The sequence below is a fragment of the Ptychodera flava genome, chromosome 22, assembly GCF_041260155.1.
Source record: "Ptychodera flava strain L36383 chromosome 22, AS_Pfla_20210202, whole genome shotgun sequence".
Taxonomy (NCBI): domain Eukaryota; kingdom Metazoa; phylum Hemichordata; class Enteropneusta; family Ptychoderidae; genus Ptychodera; species Ptychodera flava.
In genome coordinates, this window is record NC_091949.1 from 12,495,182 (window position 1) to 12,512,072 (window position 16,891).

General features: G+C 37.3%; 1 long non-coding RNA gene across 1 annotated transcript; it reads right to left on the reverse strand.

Moving 5' to 3' along the window:
• Nucleotides 1-9,163: 9,163 nt before the first annotated feature.
• LOC139122709 (uncharacterized) lies at nucleotides 9,164-10,561 on the reverse strand. Its single transcript, XR_011549519.1, has 2 exons — nucleotides 9,732-10,561; nucleotides 9,164-9,532 (listed from the first exon to the last, which is right to left on the reverse strand). It is a non-coding gene; the product is annotated as an uncharacterized lncRNA (long non-coding RNA).
• Between the last annotated feature and the right edge of the window lie 6,330 nt (nucleotides 10,562-16,891).

Below are 16,891 nucleotides of genomic sequence, written 5' to 3' on the forward strand. Positions count from 1 at the left end.
GCGCTTGATTTTGTGTATGCTCAATCGGTATTAGACTCGAGCTATTGTTGCTTTTGTGAAGTTTGGCATTTATAATATATCGTTTATATTTCTATTTTCTGTATATAATTATTGGTTTCTTTTGAAAAAGATTTTATGTAAGCGTTTTGTCTCCTTTCAACTGGAGTATTGTCCATTGCATTTTATTTTCGTTCAAGGTGTTCAAGTTACTTTTTATTTTATGTTCTTCGCTCCGACGATGTGTTCTATTTCACTCTTTTTGTATTGTCGCGATATCGGTCTTGCAGTTTTTCACTAAATTGTGTGATTTTCTGTGTAAAATCGGCTTCGTTGTCGCATGCTCTAATGTATCATAACGTTTCGCCTTGAGTAGCACTAAGGAAGTCGAGCTTGGTCAGATCTGAAAGGTTGCGATCCGCAATTTGACAAATCTCTTGTATCGTCTATTTTTCGAAGTTGGGGTCAAACTGAAGAAGTCGGACTTAGTCAGATCTGTTAGGTGATGAAATGTCCGATGTCGGATATTATTAAAAATCTAGTATCGTCTATTTCATGCAAGACCAGCCCAAACTCCCGATGATGCCCGATCGGCCCACTGTCAAAGTCCCGATCGTCAAGTAAAAATTTATTAAATGTAATTTGTGCAAGGCCATTCAAAACTCCCGATGATGTCCGATCAGCCCTCCGTCGAAGTGCCGATCGTCAAGTTTTATCTTATGTAAACAATGTATTTCATGCAAGGCCCTCCTAAACTTCCGATTGTATCCGATCGGCCCTCCCGACGAAGTCCCGATAGTAAAGTGTATTTCGTACCGACATTTAAAAGAAAAAATGTATGAAATGTAAAAATGTATTTCGTGCATGAATAAATGTAATAAATGTAAAACATGCAGAATTCTTGACTACTGGCCATTGATGCTATCTTTCAAACTAAGAGCCGGACAGAGGTCAGGTGGTAAGATCTGCTATAGGTGGTGAATCTCCAATACAAGCTTACATCGGATATTTACCCACGATTTGACAAGTTTAGTATCATCTAGTATCAGGGTTAAAGTGCGAAAGCGCCGATACTTATCAGGTAAATATCGGCGATTTCGCAGACTCGGCGTGCCGAGACACGATGCAAGTTAAATTAGTATGGTCTAGTATCAATATTTGCTAGTATCGATATTGGAGTCCCCGCAATTGCCCGCCGATTTCTCAGATCCCGGCGTGCCGAGACACAATATGCAAGAAGTCATTCAAGTACAGGGCTAGATATTAGTCCAGTCAAAATGAAATGACCCACCACAAATTGCAACAGAATTTATTTTTTCACTATTCACCTCAGAAAAACCCAGAGAAAAACATATCAAAAGTCTTCCAAAATCCAAGGAGTGGAAGAGTGCCTAATTTGCATAAATCCAAAATGGCCGCCCCGGTATTATAGGTTCAATGCTTTTGGCCACTTACTGCCCAATATTGGTCCGATTTTGGTAATTTTTTTTATTTCCATGTACCTTGTACATTTTCATCATATTTTAGACATGTTTACAAAAATTCCATTGTTTTTATTTACAAAACAGGAACATAATTGTAAACAAATGGTATTCTCACACACTATGTCTTCTAATCAATACTTGTTTCATGATTTTATAAGGTGCAAATGTCTGTAATGTTAAATAAATAAATAAATAAATAAGTAAATAAGTAAATAAATAAATAAGATTGGAACAATGCCTAATTTGCATAAATCCAAAATGGCCGCCCCGGTATTATTGAATCAAACTTATGACCACATATTGCGCGATATCAGTCCGATTTGGACAATATTTTTTTTATTTTCTTATAAATTGTACATTCTCTTCTAATTTCCAACATTTTTAGGGCATTTCCAATTGTAGTCATTAATAACACAAGTCTGAATTTCAGGGTAAAACAATGGTACACAAACACACTTCACCTTCCAATCAATACTGGTCTAATTTTGCAAGATACTAACGTATATGGTGTGAAATATATAAATGAAATTGAAAGCAATCTCAGTATAACTAATACAGAATATGTATCCATTTTGTTTTTGGTTGTTAATTTGCCAATAACCTATTCCCTATTTCACATTAACAGCCACCGGCTGAACTTACGCATTTTTTTAGAACATTCTTCCTATAAAAAGTGGGCGGTTTATTCATATCAAACACAGTCAACCTGGTTTGAAGTCTAGTTATATCTAGTGTGTTGATATTGTGTTACCAGCGTACACTGGTTGTCACCATAGTTGTGAAACTCAACATGAGGTTCAATACTAGCTGGTAATTGTAAAATTACCAGTTTCCCAATGCTGTTTATTTTACCCAAATTGTAGATAAACAGCCGCGCCTGAATTGACAAAGTGTGCCAGCGCGGGAGAGCCAAGCAAAGGGAGGGGGTTTAAAGTCTCCTGGAAAGTGTACAGATCACATGGGAATTGAATAGTATTGGTAGTAAAGGGAAAGCAACTCCACACATCGTTCATATTTGGGTTGTTTGCGTTTTGTGAATGATATTGTGTATAATATAAGTGTATATCATGTTTGGCTGTTTTATGTAAAATGTTGCTTAGCCATGGCGAGACGTACCCGTAATCTACGTGTCTTGTGCTAATCCGCACTGGCGCGGAGAGATTGCTGTGACACTATGATCCTTTGGCGCTACGTTCGAAAACATACTTTTTCTTCATCAGCCACTTAAAATTCATTTTGATTGGTGAGACCAATTGATTGATTGTTAGATTTTTTAATTTGGTAATACGTTGTTCCACTTATGTTTGTTGTTCAAGTTGGGAAGCTAGAATGTCTACAGTTTGATCTCGTTTTGTTTGTGTAGGTTCGTGTGACCTGAGTTTGAGCTATTGTAGTTTTTGTGAAGTCTGGCGCTTATAAATGTGTCACCTATATTTCTGTTCCTTCTAATAAAGATATGCGATTATAGGTTGGTTTTGGAACAGTTTTTTAGTGTTTTGTCTTTTTCAAGTTCACGCCAGTTTTCTGTCAGGGCTTGCTTGATTTTTGTCGTTTCTATGTATGGGCTATATGTTGGTATTGTTGGTGGCGTTATTTCTTTCTTTTTGTTGTTCAAGCAGTCTTTTTCTGCTTTTATGATCTGTCTCTCTGATAATGCTTTCTATTTCATTTTTTTGTATTGTCGGTCTTGTAATTTTTCACTAAATTGTGTGACTTTTTGTGTAAAATCGATTTCATTGTTACATGTTCTGATGTACCGTAATGATTCACCTTTGATCAGAACTTTGAATGTGGCTGCCGGATGGCATAAGTTTCTTTGTAAGAATTGAAATGTATCTGTTGGCTTTGTGTGTGTGTGTTGATGTCGAGAATATTCTCTTTGTTGTATCGACGACCTTTGTAGATAGGTCTAAATATGTGATTAGTTGAGAGGAGCTTTCAAACGAAAAATTGAAAGTAGGATGCATTTTGTTGATGTTTTATATGAATTCATTGAGTTCGTGTTATGTTCCGATGAAAATCAGAAAAACATTGTCCTTGAACCTCAGCTAGGTCGATATTTGTTGTTTGTGTTTCTGTATTATTCTCGTTTCTGTCTCATGAAATGTAATATCTGCTATTTCTGGAGAAGACGGGGACCCCATCGAGCATCCCCATATTTACCAGTAGAATTCATCGTTGAATTCGAATGTGTTGTTTTTTTTAAGATTACTTCTAGAAGAGCTATCATGTGTTTCGTTGGTGGTTGCTTTATTATGTAACTGTTGATGATCTTTCCTGATTTAATGCTCTGCCGATTGATTCAATTACCTCATCATGTGGTGTATTCGTGTACATGGAAATTACATCCAGTGTTACTAGTGTCGCTTTGGCCGGACAATTTTCCGTATAAAGTCTGTTGTCTTTGATGTATGTTGGTTCTTTCTTGACGATTTGTTTGAGAAAATGGTCAATGAATTCTGATATGTGAAATGTTGGACTGGAGCATCCACTTATGATTGGCCGTACTACGAACATAGCTCCTGGTGGCGGCACTTTGTGTATTTTCGGTAGAAGGTACCAAAGTGGCGTTCTTATTTTTCTATCGACTGGATTCAAATATTCATATGTGTGATGGTCAGTGTGTTTTTCATTGTACATTTCTGTTATGAGATTGTGTACCGGTATGTCTTCTATTGTATTTTTTGTGTCATCTGTTGCCAATTTTGTGTAGTATTGTTGATCGTTATGTTGACATTATCTTATGTAATCATCAGTGTTTAAAATTGCTGTCCCCCGTCCTTTATCAAACGGTTTGATGGTTATCTTCTTGTTTTTTTGATAGCGTTTTGAACACTATTTGTTCTGCACGTGTCATGTTGTTTTTTTTTTGTGTTTCGATTAGGTGTGTTAACAATAGCCAATTTTGTTGCTTCCAAATAATTTTCTAGTTTTGTGTTCTCGGTTGTATGTGGGATCCATTTTGAGTTCAATTTGACTGGGTATTGTACGGTCTGTGTCTCATGATATATCGGAGTCTCATTTTCGGAATGTATATTTTATTTCCCCTATAAGAGGTGGATTCTGTTAGGACGATTTGTTGTGGGAATGAATATTAAGCCTTTGCTAAGTACGTTGATTTCAATGTTGGTGAGTTTGTGTGTCGATAGGTTAATGAATCTGAGTTGTTTGATGCAGTGCTCAATTTTGTTCTATTGTGACTTTTCGTTATTTTTGTCATTCTATGATTCTTGTTTATGTGTTTCCTTTTTTTATCTTTGAACTTGGTCATACTAAGACTCACTACAAAGCTGTCTCCGGCCATTCTGTCTCTCTTTAATCCGAACCTATCTCCAAGTGTGTACCCCAGAAAACTCTGTTTTCGAAACGTAGCGCCAAAGTATCGTAGTGTCACAGCAATCTCTCCGCTCCAGTGCGGATAAACACAAGACACGTAGATTACGGGTACGTCTCGCCATGGCTGAGCAACATTTTACACAAAACAGCCAAACATGATATACACTTATATTATACACAATATCACACACAAAACGCAAACAACCCAAATATGAAGTGGAGTTGCTTTTCCTTTACTAGCAAAGACGAACAACAACTGATGAATAATTTTGTCTTCCTTGTCTTTCTTCCTTTCTTATTTATTTATTTATTTATTTATTTATTTATTTATTTATTTATTTATTTATTTATGTATCTATTTATCTATTTATTTATTTATTTATTTATTTATTTATTTCACATTACAGACATTTGTATCATATAAAATAAAACAAGTATTGATTACAAGACATAGTGTGTGAGAATACTACTGTTTTACAGTAAAATTCGGACTCATGTTCCTGTTTTGTAAATAATAACGATGGAATTATTGTAAAAATGTCTAAAATATGAAGGGAATGTACAAGGTATAAGGAAATAAAAAAAAATTATTAAAATCGGACCAATATTGGTTAGTAAGTGGCCAAAAGCGTTGAAACTATAATACCGGGGCGGCCATTTTGGATTTATGCAAATTAGGCGGTTTTCCACCCCTCGGATTTGGAAGACTTTTGATATGTTTTTCTCTGGTTTTTTTTTGAGATGAATGGTGAAAAATAATTCTGTTGCAATTTGTGGTGGGTTACCCCCTTTTTTGGCCTAAAATGACTGGACTATATTAGCGGTAGTCCCACGTCCATAGACTACCAACTTTTCTGTGAGGCTACCAACTCCATGAAATGGTAGCCCACAAGGACTACAAAAGCCTGAGACTTGAAATTCAGTCAGTACTTGGCATGCAATGCCCGGTCCTGCAATGCCCGGTCCGTCACTTTGGGACGAGCTATTAAATTAAAATGCAGTTAAACCCAGCTGGACACAGAAAGACCAGACTATGACTTTGTTATGCAAATTACTAAGATGACCGGTTTTGCGGTGGAACTTCGAAAGTTTCAATATCTGAACGGACGTACTTGAATGACAGGCACAGGAAATGATGGCCAATGAAAACGCATTTTCGTTGCATTTTGATCATAATGTATCACAATCACACGGAAATTATGCCTCCTCACTACAGAAAGCCCATGGTCTATTTTTAGCCCTGCTACAGTATGTCTCAGTGCTGACAAGGTCGTGTTGTTGTCATGACGACTATCAAAATTTGCATACAACTCGGAGAGTAAAACGGGTTGTCAATGGGTCACCAAACTTTTGAGTATCACTATCGTCTATTATACCTGTTTCCTTGGGTATTAAAGGTGTGCAATATTCACATCAAATGACTAGAAAATTCACTTTATAGGCATAATCTAGAAAAATAGCCTTTTCCTAGTGTCTATGAAACGAAAAAAGATATCCCTGAACTAAAATTTGCATGGGCTACCAGCCATTGTCACCAGGCTACCAACTTCAGAAAATAGTAGCCCAAGTGGACAACCAGGGAAAAAAGTTAATTTCGAGCCCTAAAGTATCATCTAGTATCGATATTAAAGACCCAAAATCGCCGATATTTTTCGGGTGTATATCGGCGCTTTCGCAGACCCGGGCTGTCGAGATAAGAGACGCTTTGGGTAGTATCGTCTTATCGATATTAGAGTCCCGAAATCACTGATATTTATATGGTTAGGCCTAATTTCGGCAATTTTAGGCTGACTCAGCGTATCGAGAAAAGAACCACATTGTGTAGTATCGTCTAGTATCGATATGAGAGTCCCGAAATCCCTTATCAAACAATCAGCATTGAAATGTGCAGAGCATGTCTTTGCATCTTTGACAGTTTTCTTGAGCCACTGTCTTCCCAAAACCTGTTCTGCGGGATAACGGTGAAAACAAACACCGTTTTTATTCTTCAGCGACGAAGTTACGTAACTGAGGAAGCTTATAGAGTTGGGAGAGGCAAAATTGACGTCATTTCCGTCAACAACTTCCGTAAAACTATTTTGTCACACCACGGGTTCAATGTTATTTAACTACTACACTAGCATACCTCCATGGCATACCATTCACGTTGCACACTCACTATCAGCGAAAATACCAGATCGTGTTGAATTGACATTATAATTGAACTTGGAGCGTACGTGTGAGTGTATTGGCTTACATGAAAATGCGATAGACAATGATGCATTTACGTTAGAACGTCCATGCTCGATCAAATGGTCCCGATCAAATTGTTTTTGTTCTGTCAGTGTAAATTACGAGATTGGTGGATGTTGACGGACATCATGCGTGCGTTTGGTCCTGACATGCATGTCGTTTCGATCTCCTTTTTACTGTGCAGGGGAGAATGAATTACGTTCCTCATGGGTTTCAAATAGGTCAAAAAATACGAAGTTTTGAGTGGATTTACGATTTCGTTTGTAAAATTACGAGCGAAAATTTCAGCTTCCCATTTCATCGGCGCGACCGTGCAAGAAACCTCAGTCTCGACATCATGCGTGCGTTTGGTCCTGACATGCATGTCGTTTCGATCTCCTTTTTACTGTGCAGGGAGAATGAATTACGTTCCTCATGGGTTTCAAATATGTCAAAAAATACGAAGTTTTGAGTGGATTTACGATTTCGTTTGTAAAATTACGAGCGAAAATTTCAGTTTCCCATTTCATCGGCGCGACCGTGCAAGAAACCTCATTCTCACGTCCCCAGTGCGCTGGGAGTGTGAGAACACAGTGTGAGAACAATTTGTTCTCACACTCTGTATTGTTGCGCGACCGAACACCTCGTATGTGAAACGTATGTTGATTGGTCAACTCTGCTCAGCGCCCAGTTCTCTTTACGAATTATTTGACGAATAGAACATCGCGTAATGTACAACTGGCACTATAGCGGACAGACGACTGAACCGCAGAGTGAACAGGTTGTTCTAGATTTGAGTACGGTCAGCGCGGCGTCGGCAACAAATACTCGGAGGATGACCGCTTTTATGTTGTAACGGGAGAATTCAGGCCATTACAAACCTATCGGCTGTTTACGCTCGTCGACATATTTTCTGGAGAAAAACTGACTTGACAGAGATACAGTTAGCGAAAGACTTCGATGAGCGAGCCATTTGCACTCGAGGCTTTAGCAGACGACAGCGTCCATGCAATGTCATCAACAGATGGCCACCAGAGCTGTTTTGCAACATTTTCCTCAGATGACCTGGAGAATTTTGTGGCTGACCAACAAAACAAAATTGCCATATCGGTAATATAACATGTTAACGTGTTTGATATGCTCATCAATGAATGGAACTTCATTTTTCTTTGCGGAATGATACAAATGAAACACGAGCAATCGGCTGCTGGTTTTTGATAGTTTAAACCTACCACTCTGACAATAAAATGCAATTTTCTAAAGATATTGGAGGGACGTGAGAAAAATAATCCCACACCCCAATGGGTTGGGATGGAATGTCTCACACGAGTTGGGGAATTCTGTCTCACACTCGCCTTCGGCTCGTGTGAGACAGAATTCCCCAACTCGTGTGAGACATTCCATCCCAACCCGTTGGGGTGTGGGATTCTATTAGTCTCTACTACCTCCACATGTAGTACCACACGAACATGAAAGGCCGGCCTCTGAAACAGTCAGTGCAGTGTGTAAGCGTGTGAAATTTTCGTAGTGTTTTTTCTCATTTAATTTGGCAAATTATCAGCAAAAACCTCAATAATTCAAGGTAACCCTTTCTTCTCAATCGCTTCCTGGAGTTTCAAAGTCATACCAACGAAAATGAGTGAAAAATTTCGATGCAAAAATCGTGCATCGGCGAACGTAATATGCGTAAGCTTAAAGAGACTGAGAGTATTCATAGAGAAATAGCCCATGATTCGAGCTTGGTTTTCCTGTTTTTCGTTTGAATTTTGGCCAAATAGTCGCTTTTTAGCAGGTTTTGGAATTTTTAAAGCATCTAAAAATATTAAAATGACTTTTCATTAACTTATACCACTCCAGGTCATGTGACCTATTGTTCTTGCCATCCATTTATCCCTGAAAACACGACTGACACCTATTGTTCTTATGCAAAATAAGTAAGTCATACTTTTATTCATATGTAAATAAGTAATCGCCACACTTTAATGAAAGAAAATCATTATCATATCAATAAAAGTGTAGTGATTACTTATTTAAATATGAAAAAAAGAATGACTGATTACTAATTGCAAGAGAACAAAAGGTCAAGTCGAGATGTCTAAAGCATTCACACACATTCAGTAACAAAATGAAGACAATTTGTTCAACTGATATGTTATAGCATCACATTTTATAATTCAATTTTAACTTTCTTTGGACCATGCTCAATGTAAGCAACATGATTTGTTGATGAAGACGTCCATCTTTAGATTTGGCGTCTTCTTGGGTTTGACCAATCTTGTCTGTTTTGTTACATTGTTTTGTCGTAACTTGAGAAACTGGTTTACTTACAGATTCCTCTGATTTAACACTAGATGGAGGTGGTAGTAATATATTCGACACATGGTTTTGTTGTGCAGTAGACATACATTTGAGGCGCGTAAACCGTCATCTGATATGTGACCTGTTTGTTCTTTGATAAGCTGCTCATCGAATCCCTGGTGGTACAGAGATGTTGCCGCATTCACCTGAAATTATCAAAAACAAGACATATGTGACAAATATCATGGAAATAAGATCAGCCTTTTTGTAACGTTTGTGGAATAGTCGAAAGAAATTCTGTGATACTGCCGCACACACAACAAATTGTTTTGGTCAATGAGTTTAATTTTATAACTTTACAGAATTCGTTTTGTGTATAAATATTTCAGTAAAAGAATAAATTACCTTGCCAGGATATCCAGTGTGCTGGCAGTCTGGCCAAGCCATCTTGCACATTTGCTTTGTGTAAAGACGTATATTTTCTGGCAGGAGAACTTGATTATCCCTTGGCAAGGGTCATCGATAGTACAATCCCGTCCGGTGTTATCATCGCCAAGTACTTTTTTATAAGTTGAAGTACACATCGTGGATTTTATGCGCTCCGTAGTAGCGGCTGCTCTTATAGGGCAGTTTGCCCGTGTAAAATCCACTTTGGTTGTTTTTACATGGCCGTCCATGGAACTCTAGGAAGTATCTTGGGTCATCAGATCAGACAAGTTGACAAGGTCCATCTTGACCAGTCGAAAACACGAAAATGGTATTGAAAGCCTGATGCATCCACGAGGCAATCACATGCATCTACAGATTGAATTCCTTCTCGCTAGCCAATAGCCAACAAGATAGAGTAAGGCAAGCCATTTTATTTAACCAATCAGACTAAAATAGCTTCCTTCTACACAGGTGCATTATACCACTCTGTAGCCCTTATTCAAATGCAGATTTGCAGTTGACCAGAGCCCTTGTCCTACTTGTCTGGGATAGGTCATTCTCCCAAACTCGTATGCCAGGTGCATAATGACCTCTGTGAACCTTTCGACGTACAATGGGTCACTCCATTCCATTGTGGGTATTCAAATCAAAAGTAGACGATTTATTGACAGTAATTTTCAAATTTTAGAGAAGATTGGCCTGTTTTTCGTGGTATAAGTCGTTAATCGCACCTCGTAGGTGAGCTGTTACAGTTGTAATCACCACACTTATGGTCAGGAACTTGTAAACATCACGAGGCCGAAGGCCGAGTGATGTTTACAAGTTCCTGACCATATTCGGCCGAGTGATGTTTACAGGTTCCTGACCATAAGTGTGGTGATTACAACTGTAACAGCACACCTACTCGTGCAATTAACTATACAAACTAAATAAAAAAGTAATAAATTCAATTATTTATCTACAAAAAAAAATATTTCGGCAGGCTGAATCATGCAGCTAAAAAGTGAACAATCAATGTTTTGGACGAGTACATATGTGTGAGTGATTTTTCGCGGGGATTCCCCGACCGTTCATTGCTGTGGCGCTCGAATACGCAGTCAGTTTCTGTGAAACGGGATGAAATTTTCTTTCAGGCGAGGCGTTTCAAGTTACTCTTTAGAAAAGTTACTTATTTATCAGTTGTTGTTTTAGGCCGCGTTCAAAAAAAAGTGGTGAGGGGGGGGGGGGGCTGGAGGAATTCGGGGGGGATTCAAAAATTTTTGGGGTAGTCGAGGGGGGGGGACTTGAAAGTTTTGCTCTGCCTACAGGGGGGGGGACCCGAAAATATTTTGACTCCCAACATTTGATGTCGTCCAATGGTTCTAATGTTAGTAATAATTAAACAAATTTAGAACCGTTTTGTCGTATTTTATGTCTTTAATCTCGAAAAAGTCTAAAAATGTATGAATGCCATTCAATTTTCATAGAACAAGTTGGCCTTGTAATGGGGCAGGAGCTACAACTGTTGATAATTTTTCAATATTTCTATGCAATGTATCAAACACAGTTTCTTGGTGTCTCTCTACAGCATGCTGAAAAACACAATATTCAGTTTGTCAACAAAGTCTGTTTGTCTAAATATTGGTGATAATTGAATGATGCAAATGCACGGTACACGTAGGCTGTGTTGGCAAGCTGAATACTGGACAGCTCAACATGCTGTAGGGTGTAGAACAAGAATGCAATTGTATACACTGAACAAAAATATTGTCAAAATAAAAAGTTAATACAACTACTGCCCTGCTACTACATACTGGCAGTGACAGTGATACATGTAGCTCTGACTCTGATGTAGTTTAAGAAGAGTTTCGGTCATAGGACACTCAATTGACAGTGAAAAATACATCTTCTTGTACACAAGATCCAGCCAGAGAGCAACACATAGAAGACTAGGGGACTAACAGTTACCATGGATTTTGAATTCTGGCATATGAGAACAATCAAATATTAGAGAAAAAAGATGGGGTCACCACATTTGATCTTATACAAATGTACGATGAAAAAAGTCAGTTTTTCTAAAATCACTTAAAATCAATATGTAAACCATTCATTTCAAGTTCCTTCAGTGAATGAAATTTTCACATCTCATTGTACCAATAACACAAAAGTAAAACTTTGAACAGTAAAGACTAATTTAAATGGAAAAATGTGTGACTAAATGGAAACTTTATTTTTTATCAAATTTGCCATTATTACACCAAAAATTTCTGAGATTAAACATTAATTTCATGGAATATTTTGACCTTCCAGTATTTTCAATTTTGTAAAACATTTTATAAGTGGCATCTAAGTTGTATATGTCTTGTACTTTTGAAAAAAAAATTTTCGGTAGGTCACTGTGCTCATTTTTTCACAATTTGGTTAAAACGTAGCTAGGAATACACAATTTTCATACTCTCTCATGACTGTCATTTTGTGTGCTTTTCAGCTGGTGCCATTGAACTGGCCAGAGTTGGATAAACTCAAGTTGGCTTAGACTGAGAAATCCAAAAAGTTCACTGATGCATTTAAAAATGAATCAATTCAAGAACTTGCCCTAGGTATATAGCTCTACAACCTGCTGATTAGAGATAGTGTTGAACATCTGCGTGCAGAACGACACATTACATATTTTTTTTACTCTGCGTGCATTCCTAATAAATACGCGGCTATATGGTAATGGGGGGGGGGGGACTTGAAATTTTGAGGGTATTGAGGGGGGGGGACTTGAAAATTTTTGAGGGTATTGAGGGGGGATCTGAAAAAAAATAAGATTTCAATCGCGATTCCTCCAGCCCCCCCCCTCACCATTTTTTGTGAACACAGCCTTACTGTTTCATGACACATGTTTCTGATTCAATCACTTGTTGACCTGAAAAACAACGATATTTAATAGTACTCTTTTTCAACAGACTTTTAGTAAGTAGCCGCGGTACAGCTGTCAAAATACTATCGTTTTCAAAGTACATTTTGAGTGAACTTTGTAAATGAACATTCTGAACCATCGTGTAATGTTATGCTTGGAATTTTGTTGCTTTTGAGGTTTATTCGTGGGTTTTTTGTTTCAAAAGTGAACAATCAATGTTTTGGATGAGTGCATACGTGTGAGTGATTTTTCGCGGGGATTCCCCGACCGTTCATTGCTGTGGCGCTCGAATACGCAGTCAGTTTCTGTGAAACGGGATGAAATTTTCTTTCAGGCGACAGGAGGCGTTTCAAGTTACTCTTTAGAAAAGTAACTTATTTATCAGTTGTTGTTTTACTGTTTCATGACACATGTTTCTGATTCAATCACTTGTTGACCTGAAAAACAACGATATTTAGTACTCTTTTTCAACAGACTTTTAGTAAGTAGCCGCGGTACAGCTGTCAAAATACTATCGTTTTCAAAGTACATTTTGAGTGAACTTTGTAAATGAACATTCTGAACCATCGTGTAATGTTATGCTTGGAATTTTGTTGCTTTTGAGGTTTATTCGTGGTTTTTTGTTTCTTTTATATCATCAAACATTGACAAGTAAGCTTGTAAAACTAGCCTTAAATCACTTAAATTAGAATTATGTGTTACTTTCTGGTTTTGTAACATGTAAAGAAATAAATAAGTTGATTTCTTTTGATCCTTTCCACTTATTGGTATTTTTTCCTGGTTTAAAGTTACTAATATCCTTAACCTTTAGTCTCTACAATCTTAGAAAAAATGAAACGATTGATTTAATAAAAGAAACTTATTGTGACACAGTTCAGTCATTTTCATAACTCTGGTTCAAAATTCAGTGTGCTATACTCATATCTTGGCAGTGCTGAACTCTTCTATCATAGTATCTGCAATTGAAGAATTACTTCACATAGAATAATTTGTAAATGTAAATCAGTGCTGTTTAAGATTATTTAATTGTCAGGGTGTTGCCAAATCTTGTGTGTATATAAGTATGTCCGGTTCTGAGATGAGCTATATTGGCATACAAAAGGAATTTGTTGATAACTGACAATTTAATTAATACAGTCAATTTTGAAATTTACTCAAAACTTTTGAGACTGAATTTGAAACTTTACTAAGGATTTTTGGTAGCTAGAGGGGAAACAGACATACTAGTGTGATGGGCGGACCAGAAAGTCCATGGAAATCGAGCAGGTTGTTCTTACATGAACATTGCTGTTTGGTGTGTTGATTCAATGTAACACACTATGCTAACATGTTTCAACACCCAAGGAAACATTTGTAACTTATAGTCAATGCGACATATTAATAAAATTATTTTAATTTTGTATTGGAATATCACAAAACAATGTTGTGATCATCGCAGTCCAGCTAGCTGTTATGAGTAAGCATGTGTACTTGGCTGGACCGATCAAGTTTCTGCAAAAAATCATTTCACCATCAATGACAAGCTAAAGTGACGTCTTTAATAAATGTGTCCATTCAATATCCAAAGACAATCAAGGCTATCAATGACACGAAGAAAGTTTGTTTAGAATTATATTTCGTTTTAAACTACAGGTCTTTGATGCAGTGTGGTCGTCTGGCAATCCATCATCACGGCAGATGTAGTGCATGCAATACACAGTCCACACTGTCCAATCTTGCGTGCTTATTTTCCTGTTATAATTCAATTGTGTCAGAATTTTGTAGCAAGGAACATACAAAATCTTGTAGATAAATCATTTTGGATGATCTATGTTGATCTATGCAAATCCAAGTTTGGTGGACATGTGAAAATTATGTTTTTTGCCTTCATGTACAAGATGGCATGTTTTATACCAAGCTGGACGCTCACTGCTAAAAAAACAATAGGTTTTATTACAGTTTGTCATTTCCACCCTTTCTTTGCATCTTTCTCAGCAACATTCCCCAAACCCCTCTCTTTGCATCCCTACCGCTAAATGCACGGAGGAGCACAGTGTCATATCATTGACGTTTTTTTTCTTCCTCGAGTCATTTTTGCACCCAACTGCACATCAGTTAATCATTTTGCATGCCACTGAGCATTCGATAAAAAAAAGTTGTAACGAGCAGAGATCTCAAAAAATTCTAATGGACTCCAGTGCTGTAACACACGTTCGTGTATCGCCGATGACGTCTACTTCAAGTTCTCTTCTCGTCGCGCCGTAGTCGTCGGCGCGTGCAAGTATGCGGCAAAGTCGAGCTGGTTTTCATTCAAGGGCTATTTTAGAAGGGATAAATGGTGATATTTGCTGGAGTTAGGTTTCCCTACGATCATATCACCATCACCATTAATTCGCTTGGCTGAACTAGTTGTGACTTTACATGTAAATTGCTTCACACCCAAGTTCGCGGTGTTGCCATGGGTACACGGATGGGACCTTCTCTGCTTGCTTATTTGTTGTTTTTTTTATCGAACAACAGATTGTACATTCATATACCAGTCACATTCCCGAGCGTATATTGATGACTGCTTTGGGGCTGCGTCTTGTTCTCTCACTTAACTGGACAATTTTAATATGTTTCACATTTTCACCCTGCATTGTCATTTACTTCCATTGTGTCAGACATATTGGTTGCATTTCTTGATATATTAGTCTCAATCAATTTCGATTCGTTGTCTACCTCCATACATTATAAACCCACAGACCCTCATGCTTACTTTCTTTTCAGTTCGTCTCACCCCGACGCTGCAAGGAATCCATTCCAATATTTTCACAATTTTTATGCACTCTCCGCATTTGCTCCGATCAGAAGGACTTTTAGCAAAAGTTAGACACCATAAGCACCTTGCTCTGTAGTTGACAAAGCAAAGCAGCGAGTTAAACCACTAACACAAGAGGAAGCATATGTCAACCGACCCCTTCCCAATGCGATCGCATCCCTCTTGTGTTAACCTATCACCCTTTTAATATTTCCAAAATCATATCTGAGTTTTCAATTTCAATTGGAGTGCATGTTGCCAACACAGTTTTTTTCAAAGCAATATTTCTCATCAAAGATGAGAAGGAAACCCCCCTCAAACTATATATTTTCAAAAAGCAGAGACTCTAAAGTTTAGTATGATAGCAGTTGTTTACTAAAAGGATGAAGTGGGTGTATATTACGGGTAAAAAACCTCAATTTTGGTATTAATGATAAAAATTAATTTAAGTCAAAAACTTGACGCTATTTTCTGAAATGTGATATTTCACTTGAAAGAAGAGTATATGTAGAAAAAAACGACTATTTTATTTGGCATTATCTATCCTCATTCTAAAATGGCAAGGGTTTAAAGACTGACATTCAAAAAAAATTGATTAAAATCATGATAACAAATTAAAATGCCTCTTTATAATTAAGAACTTTATTGCCAAACAAAATAGTCGTTTTGTTATATAGCATTTAAAAAACATAATGTGAACATTTCAGAAAATTTGACCCAGGCAGAGTGGAGTTAAATTCTTTGGAAATTTCGAAATTGGGAGGAAAAAGAAGCCAGGAAATCGGGTGATTTGCATACATTTGCATAAATTAACATTTCTTCATCACGCAACTTCGACTGCATGACAAGCTACAAGGTGAACCCAACCAATGTTTTAATCTTGGGTTAACAAATTAATTGAAATTGAATAAATATTTGCAAAAAAGTGATTTTTGAGCAAAATAATCTGTGTTGGGTGCAGCGCCCCCTTAATAAATATGGAGATATGGACTTGTAGGTAATAAAGAAAGCAGTTTGTTTGGAGTCGAAATCTTCATTTTAATATATCACAGGTCAAATTAATAAAATGACTTGTAGTAATAAAGAAAGCAGTCAAAAAGTTTGGAGTAAAAATGTTTTTATGAAATATCACAGTCAAAATTAATAAAATGACTTGTATTAATAAAGAAAGCAGTCAGACGGTTTGGAGTTGAAATCTTTATTTGAAATATCACAGTCAAAATTAATAAAATAAAATAAACCGTTGCACAAAGAACCCCGCCGTACCCTTCCCACCCCAGGGGACTGACTGTTTTTCCCTGTGTTGAATGCTTCCATAGTCAGCTGGAATATGATGTGCCCAATTTTCTTTGTGTTTGAGACGTGCTTTGGCAAATGTCATCAGATCCTCTGAAATTTCGAAAGTACTCGACATGTCGCAGATGTCGCGACAGTACATATCAGTGAATCGGCAAACAATAGGGTCAAAGGGCA